The sequence below is a fragment of the Arachis ipaensis genome, chromosome B07 (genome assembly GCF_000816755.2).
Source record: "Arachis ipaensis cultivar K30076 chromosome B07, Araip1.1, whole genome shotgun sequence".
Lineage (NCBI taxonomy): Eukaryota > Viridiplantae > Streptophyta > Magnoliopsida > Fabales > Fabaceae > Arachis > Arachis ipaensis.
Genome location: NC_029791.2, coordinates 9324175 through 9333717, shown reverse-complemented (window position 1 = coordinate 9333717; position 9543 = coordinate 9324175).

Below are 9543 nucleotides of genomic sequence, written 5' to 3'. Positions count from 1 at the left end.
GTAAATTTATATAATTATTCTTAAAATAATAAATAAAGTTTTAGATAAAATTTTAAATAAAAAATTTGTTTATTTATGTTTTTAAATATGAGATGTAGTAATTTAATTTAGTCATAAATTTAAATTTGTTAGGAGATAATTGATGATAACAATTAGTTGGATAAATTCAAAAAACTTGTCCAATTTCACCAACACAAATGTTATAATGATTTATTTTGAGCCTTTAATGCTTGCTTTTTTGTAACCTTTGTCAGACGATGTTGCCTATCTCATGTTTTCGCTTGATTCTTATATTAAATATTAATTTATTGTCTTTAGGTTTTATTAAGATTAAGATTTATATATTTAAAAAAATAAATAAAAAAGGTTTAGAGGTAAGTAGCGCTCGGACTTTTAGTACGATCATGAGGTGCTAAAATTTAGAGTGTTACATTATGATATCAGAACAGTTCATTCTTGTTAGAGCCTTGGAAATGGACTGACTATGCTTCACTGCATACTCTGAGTGTTATCATGCAATAGGACTTGTCCTAATGACAAGAGTTTGAGTTTTAGATGCATGACTGTCTATTGATTAATGCTGTTAGTTGACCGTTGCATCTCTCATAGTATTGGTCTGGCCAACTTAATACTGATGATTTATGTATACAAGAACACTAATGGGTTATCATGGATGAAATAGAAGTAATAGGTAACACAAATTGTGGGTTTTAGAAGCGTTAGCAGTTGCGTCTCGGGCTTGCTCGATTACGTATCATATCCCCCCATGGTTTGTCTTGAAGTTTTGTTTGAGATTTCTTTCTTAGAAAAGTGAACTAATTATTTTCCAATTCTGTTCCTTGTTCATATGCATTTTTTTTCTTCGATCTTAATTGCATATGTTTACTTGAATTCCCTGTGATATCCACTTTTTCTGGGGTATCAAGCTTACCCTGTAACTCTTGCTTTGCACTCACACTTCTACTTTATCATCTCTATGTCATATGAAAACTCAAGTATTTGAAATTGTATATGTATCCATATGAGTTGACATTTTTTGTTTTTTCCATAAGGAATTAAAAAAAGTGTTGAAACTATGTAATATTTTGTGTAATACCCTAATTTTTGAGGACGAAAATTTTTATAAGTGGGTAAGATATAAGGCTCCAGATTTTTAAAAATTAGATAATTAACTATTTATGAGTTATTATATTATATTGAGATTTAATTTTTAAAAAAACTATTTTGTAACAAAAATAATTAAATAAAATTTTATGATTATTAAAGTTTAATTTAATTATGACTTATTCTATTAGTTTGAATTATCTATTAGAAACTATTTTAATAGGCAAAGTTTAAATTGATTATTATTATCCCTTGGCTGAAGCCTTAAGGGAATTAAGGCTTAAGGAAGTAAAGGCTTTTCGTTTTTTTTTTTAATTAAAATTTCGGTTCATTTTGTAAAGGCTCAATATTAAATAAAGATAGTATAAAATAAAAAAAAAATTAGAAGTAAGTAGTGCTCGAATTTTTAGTACGGTCATGAGGTGCTAAAATTTAGAGTGTTATATTATGTATTATGTTAGTTAACGTTCTATATTAATAATTGTTAGAAATTATTAATTAAATGACCGAAGAACAAAAATAATTTATTTATAATTTTTGAAGAACTAATTTAATAAATAAATTTTTTTAAGAACAAATTTAAAAAATAACTCATTTTTTAGAGACTAATTTAATTGTTAACCAATTTTATAATCTTGTGCTGAGAAGTTACCTGAATAAAAATTTAGAAAAAGTAGATTGCAGACACAAAATTGTCATAATGCTTCTATTCCGAATTTGTCATTCTTTGTGGTGAGGTGTACCTTCCATACTCACTTTAGCATGAATTGTGAAAAGCACTAAATTATAGACTATATAGAAATACATATATTTGGACTATTGCATATGTCATACATTTATAATGTTAAGCTCACATCCTCCTTATATATGTAATTTCATAATTATGAGTTGAATCTCAAGTTTAATTGATTTTACGATAATGAGTTGCTATTTTTTTTTTTATGTGATTTTGAGATGATGAGTTGTCTCTAAAATTTATTTGATTTTAAAGTAGTGAGTTGTTCACTTTTTTTATATCTTGACTCTAATTTATCTAGGTCTATATATAGTTAATATTGTATTTTCTCCTTACCAGAGAAATGATGATTATAATGCAAGTTATTAAACTAAAAAACTCGAATTACTAGGGAGTAAATTGCTGTGATAAGTATGATGAATGTCCATTTAATATAGACGGTTTATAGTTTTTCAATGTTAAAGACTCATGTTATCAAAGGAGAATGAATTTAATGATAATTGAAAGAGATGACCATTTATGTATATAAATAGAGAAAGCATCAATATGAAACAACACACAATACGAATACAAAAATATTTTTCCGTCGCTTTCTCTCTTCTTATGCTGCAATATATAATATTAATATATGAATTATCTCTATTGCATTGAGATAATAATATTGGTAAAAATTAATAGTAGAATTTTTTATTTATACTTTCTTATTTTATATTTATTTTCTCTTTCTTATTTATTTATTCTACAACACGTTATCAGCACGAGACTCTAATCATGAGTATTTGTATATCACAACTCATGATTCAAATAAAAAAGTTATATTAGAAAAGTTACCCTCACTTTCATCTGGGTTATATTATACTAAAATTAGTGCAATTGAATCACATGCCATTATAAACCAGAAGTTTACTAGCCCAAATGAATTCATAACTTGGCATGATCGATTAGGTCATCCGGGAACAACCATGATGTAGAGAATTATTGAAAACTGCCATAGATATTTACTAAAGAACCAGAAGATTCTTAAATTTAGTGAATTTTGTTGTGTTGCATGTTCTCAAGGAAAGCTAATTTTAAGTCCATCACAAGTAAATATTAAATTTAAGTCCCCTGAATTCCTAGAAATGATTCAAGACGGTATATATGGACCTATTCATCTACCATGTAGATCATTTAGATACTTTATGGTCCTAATAGATGCATCTTCGAGATGGTCACATGTGTGCTTGTTGTCTTCTCACAATCTAGCGTTTGCGAGATTACTTGCTCAAATTATTCGATTAAAAGTATAGTTTTCAGAAAATCCAATCAAAGCAATTCATCTTGATAACGATGGTGAATTCACTTCCCAAGCCTTTTGTAACACGCTACACAGAGAATCTTATGCTTAAGTAATAAGACAGAGGTGGTGAGGTATTACGACCTCTAAAAGTAAAGTTATCTATATGAAAAGAAGTTTTTGTAGGAGCCTTTGGAAAAAGTTATTGAACGAAATACAAGCAGAACAACGCAACACTCACGATCGGATGCAAGCAGAAAGGTGGATAAGATTGAACGGAAAAGATAATATAAATATATAAGATCAAAGTTCCAAAAAAATGCAATTAACAAGCTCTAGGCTCGGCCTGCAAAGCAAAGACCGACCAGAGTATACATATACATATATATACACCCTAAAGTAATCCAAAATAGAATACCGACAACCTGTCTCTCCGGGTCAACCTCTAAGAGGGATAAACATAAAATATAAGGTGGAGAATCTATATACATATATAAATATAAATAAGATACAACCCTGAATCCCCAGAGTTCTTCACTTCCTCAGAGTCTCTAGAATACACAGTGTGGTGCTTCTCAACCTGCATCTGAAAAATAACAACACGTATAGAATGAGAACCGAAGGTTATCATTATGGTAGTGGTGCCGCATACATAAGATATAAGGTCCCAGGAAAGCCAGATGCAATTCCAGAACTTCGACACACATATATAAACTTAAAGGAATAAACTGAACCATAAATTTAGTAAAACTCTCTAAGGTACCCAAGTCACAATATAACTCTAACTCTGTAGTTTACTTTCACCAAACATAACATTCTACACATTTTATCGCTTACTAATAAATCATTGTTAACCAACCCTTACCACTAATCCAACCGGTCACGGCCTATAGCCCAAATCAAACCAGCTCAGCCTCCAGCCCAAATAAACTCAACCTGGCCTCTGGCCTATTTAAAAATAAATCATCATTATTATCAGTCTACCACCAAAGTACTCAATACAGAAAGACAATCACAAATACAAGCAATATAAGGCAAACATATTTAAAGAACAGTTATAGCAAGTATCATAGCTACCAGTTATACAGAATTTATCAGATAGGCAAACCAAAACAAGTATGCACACCCAAACAAAACAAACAAATGCAACATGATGCATGCCTGTCCTACTGGCCGTAAACTCACGTGTCGGTTAAATCGCCAGAACCCGACACAACTGATAGCTAACCCAGACATTTGTCTCTAGGTTGTGCATCTCCAGGAGGATCATAAACGAAGGAGAGTGCCTTTCCACATCGAAGGAGCGTGCCTTTCCACCTTCTCCTAGAGAATATACGAAGGGGAGTGCATTTCCACATCGAAGGAGTGTGCATTTCCACCTAGCAACCAGAGAAGAATGTGGGGAAAACAATATGAAGGATAGTGTCTTCCCACCTTCCCCACATCCATGTCACGACAAGAGAGGAAAATCCTCCATCCTCAACTTGCCACACATTCACATCACGACAAGAGAGGAAATCTTCCTTCCTTAACTTGCCGTCCGATAAGATTTTCAAGTTAACACGCAAGCGGGATCACACCCAGACCTTGCCATCTCGACTATCTTGGCCATACTTTGTCATTTCCAATCTCAACATTTACCTCTCAATACAGCCACGCCGCGAATCAAATCTTATCATTCTCAACTCTATCCTTAATCATACATCATCACCAATTCTGCACTTCCTCAACTACAATTTATCACTCCAAGTCTTTCTTCACTTTCAAGTAACCTCCCTTTTCTAGCATCTTTGTCACTACCCTTAATACTAATATTTAGGGTCTAAAAGAGTAAAAATAGAGGTTTAGAGGTTCAAAATTATATTTTAAAATACAAAACTTACTTTGCTGATTTCAAGGGCCACGCGTACGCGTGGGTGAACTTTTCCCTGCCTGCGTACGTGAGATGCCCAACCCGAAAAGGTTGGTTGCGTCGTGTGCAGTGGTCGCGTACGCAAGATCTACAGATTGGCAAAAGTGTTGAATGTTGCAGAATTTTCAACTTTGCACTCCAAACTTCCGACGCGCATAACTTTCTCGTTTTAAAATATTTTTAATCCGTTCTTCGAACGGCGTAAACTTCACGGACCCAATTTTTGTATGAAATAAGCTTGAAACAATTTGAGGGTTTGGAAGCCAAGTTATGGCTCACCGAAATTTGGCCAAAAATCATATTTTCACAAAAATACTCTAACCTCTATTTTCAACAATTCACCATTCGAAACTAACTTTCTATGCTCATAATCAACTCCAAAATATACTATATCACAGAAACACATCCCCACATCCTACCACAAGGTCACCAATAACTTATCACATATATATTCATTCCCATCATCCTCATCATTCATCATTAAAATTCAATACATTCTCACCACAAACATCAATTGCCAAAATTCATACTCAACCCAATTCAACAATTATCATTAAGGATACTAAACATTTAATACAATCGTGCATTCCAATCTATCTTATGGTCACCTAGCCTAAGTTTTCATAAAATATTATATATTATATACGAGAAACCAAAACCATACCTTGGCCGATTTTCGTTAATCCCAGAACACCTCAAGCGTTCCCGCACCACTAGTTTTCAAGATTTCAAAACTTCACCAATGAAACCCGTCCTTCAAAACTTGATCTCAAGCTTCCAAATCCTCAAATTGGCTCCATCCAACATTCAATTTCAATCTATTATCATAATTACCACTATAATCAAAATAGAGCTCACTAACTTAACATATATACCAAAGGTTTGAGGGTGCTTACCTGACCCACAACTCAAACGAGCTAAGTCCGACAATACTCGCAAGTTAACTCGAACCTAAACACTGAAATCATGTAAAATTCAACATAATTTTACATTGAGTTTTAAAATTGGGGAAGAGAAAATTGAAAATAAAAACATGGTTTCCTTATCCAATTAAATTTTGGATTTTGTAGAGCCTGACGCTGTAGTCGCGTGGCCGCAAACGGTGCGGCAATCGGAGCTTCGGATTGAAAGTTATTGAGAATTGAAATTTGAGTGAGGGTTTTAGGTTTCCTCCTTGTTCTTCCCTAGTGTGATTTGTTGTGTTGGGAAGCAAATGAGTTGAAGCTCGTGCATATTAATGAAATAGGTTGGGCCTTGGGCCTAGTACGGCCCGGTTCGCTTGGTTCGGTCCGTTCGGCCTAATTTTGGGCCAAATTCTTTAAAATTAGTGTCTAAATTCATATTTTAATTAACTCTACCACATTAAACTAAAATTATATTATCTAATTTTCCTGATTAATAATTAATTTATTCGTTAATTATTTACTAATCTCTCGGGTTTTACACCTTTGATACTTATTGTATGGCTAACGGAATAAGCGTTGAACATCCAGTAGCTCATGTTCACACACAAAATAGGTTAGCATAATCACTTATTAAACGCCTCCAGTTAATTGCTAGACCCTTACTTATGAGAACAAATCTCCCAACCTCGGCTTGGGGGCATCCTATTTTATATGCCACAGCACTTATTCGCTTGAGACCAACAAGTTACCATCAGTTCTCTCTTATGCAATTAGCTTTTCTCCAGCAGCCAAATGTTTCTCATTTAAAAATATTCGGGTGTGCGATATATGTTCCCATTGTATCACCCCAAAATGGGACCCTAATGAAAATTGGGGATATATGTTGGATATGATTCTCCCTTTATAGTGAGGTATCTTGAGATACAAACTGGAGATGTATTTAAAGGCTGATTTACAGATTGTCATTTTGATGAATCAAAATTTTCAACATTAGGGGGGAGAGAATAAGCTTCCTAAAAAAGAACTTAATTGGAATGCATCATCATTGATGCATTTAGATCCTCGATCAGGGCAATGTGAACTAGAAGTTCAAAAGATTATACATTTGCAAAGAATAGCAAATGAATTGCCTGATAAATTTGCTGAAACAAAGAGGATAACCAAATCTTATATACCAGCTGAAATTTGCCCAATTCAAATTGATGTCCAATTGGACAAGTGGCCACTAAAACAAATTCACGCCAGAAGCGTGGTAGACCTGTCGGTTCTAAAGACAAAAATCTTTGAAAAAGAAAAGAGGTAAATACTATTTCTATTGAAAAAGATAAAGACATAGTAAAGACACCTGCAGTTGTCCAAAATTCTGATATAATTTTGACACCAAAAGAAGTTCAGGTACCTGAAAATTGTGAGAATGATGAGATCTTGATAAATTATGTCTTTACCGGAGGAAAATAGACCGAAATAAAACAATTGTCGATGAAATATTTGCATATAATATGGCATTGAATATCATGCATGAAAGTAAGGATCTTGAGCCAAGAACAGTCGAAGAACGTCAACAAAGGAATGAATAGCCAAAATGGGAGGAAGCTATAAAGGCTAAGTTAGACTCACTTGCAAAACGTGATTGGACCTGTAGTTCGTACACCAAAAGATGTAAAACCTGTTGGATATAGATGTGTATTTATGAGAAAACGAAATGAGAAAAATGAAGTTGTACGCTATAAAGCTCGACTTGTGGCACATGATTTTTCACAAAGGCCTCGTATAGATTATGAATAAACATATTCTCCTGTAGTGGATGCAATAACATTGTGTTATTTGGTCAATTTATCCACATATCATAAACTACATATGCATTTAATGGATGCGGTAATGCTTACTTATACAGATCATTAGATCGTGATATCTATATGAAAGTCCCTGAAGGACTAAAGATATCTAAACCATCCAATGAATATTCACAGGGGTTATACTCAGTCAAATTGCAAAGATTTTTATATGGTCTAAAGCAATCTGGACGAATGTGGTATAATCATCTTACTGAGTATCTGGCCAAAAACGGATTCAAGAATGATGATATCTGCCATGTGTTTTCATAAAGAAATCTGCATCTGGATTCATTATAATTACTGTATATGTTGATGATTTGAATATCATTGGAACTCTTAAAGAGATTCCAACAATTATAACAACTTTAAAAGAAGAGTTTGAGATGAAAGATCTTGAAAAGACTAAATTTTGTCTTGACTTGCAGATTGAATATACAAAAAATGGAATATTTATTCATCAAACAACATACACAGAAAAAATCTTGAAGAGATTTTATATGGATAAGTCACATCCATTAAGTACTCCAATGATCGTAAGGTCTTTGGATGTGGAAAATGATCAATTCTGTCCTAAAGAAGAAAATAAAGATATCATTGGTCCTGAAGTACCATATCTTAGCGTCATTGGAGCGCTAATGTATCTTGCTAATAACACACGACCCGATATATCATTTGTTGTGAACTTACTAGTAAGGTATAGTTCATCTCCAACTAAAAGACATTGGAATGGAATCAAACAAATCTTTCGATATCTTCATGGAACGGTTGACATGAGATTGTTTTATCCATATGAATCCAAGTCACAACTGGTTGGCTATGCAGATGGAGGATACTTGTCTGATCCATACAAAGAAAGATCTCAAACAAGATACCTGTTCACATATGGTAGTACAACTATATCATGGAGGTCCACGAAATAGAAGATTGTAGCAACATCCTCTAATCATGCTGAAATACTAGCGATACATGAAGCTAGTCGCGAGTATTTTTGGTTTAGGAGTTTGATCCAATATATTTTGTTATCATGTGGACTGATTGACCATAAGATAGCTCCAACTGTCTTGTTTGAAGATAATACAGCATGCATTGCTCAATTTAAAGGTGGATACATCAAAGGCGATAGAACAAAACATATTTCTCCCAAATTCTTCTTCACTCATGATCTTCAAAATCAAGAAACAATTGATGTCTAACAGATCCGCTCAAGCGATAATCTGGCAGACTTATTTACAAAGTCACTTCCAAAATCCTCCTTTAAAAAATTGGTACATCAGATTGGGATGCACCGATTTCGAGATATCAAATAATCTTGACAAGAGGGGGAGCCTGTACTATTTTTTTTCTTGGTCAAGTTTTTGTCCCTATTGGGTTTTTCTTGACAAGGTTTTTAACGGGGCAGTCATCATCACAAAGGATATTATACTCTTTTTCATTCACTAAAGCTTTTTTCCATTGAGTTTTTCTTTAGTAAGATTTTTCTTTAGTAATGTTTTAACGAGACATAATTCTAAGTGGATATTAAAAGGGAAGTATTGTGATAAGTACGATGGATGTCCATTTAATATGGATGGTTCATGGTTTTTCAATGTTGAAGACTCATGTTACTAAAAGAGAATGAATTTAATGATAGTTGAAAGAGATGACCATTTATGTATATAAATAAAAGAAGCATCAATCTAAAACAACACACAATATAAATACAAAAATATTTCTCCATCTCTTTCTCTCTTCTTATATTATAATATATAATATTAATATATAAATTATCTCTATTA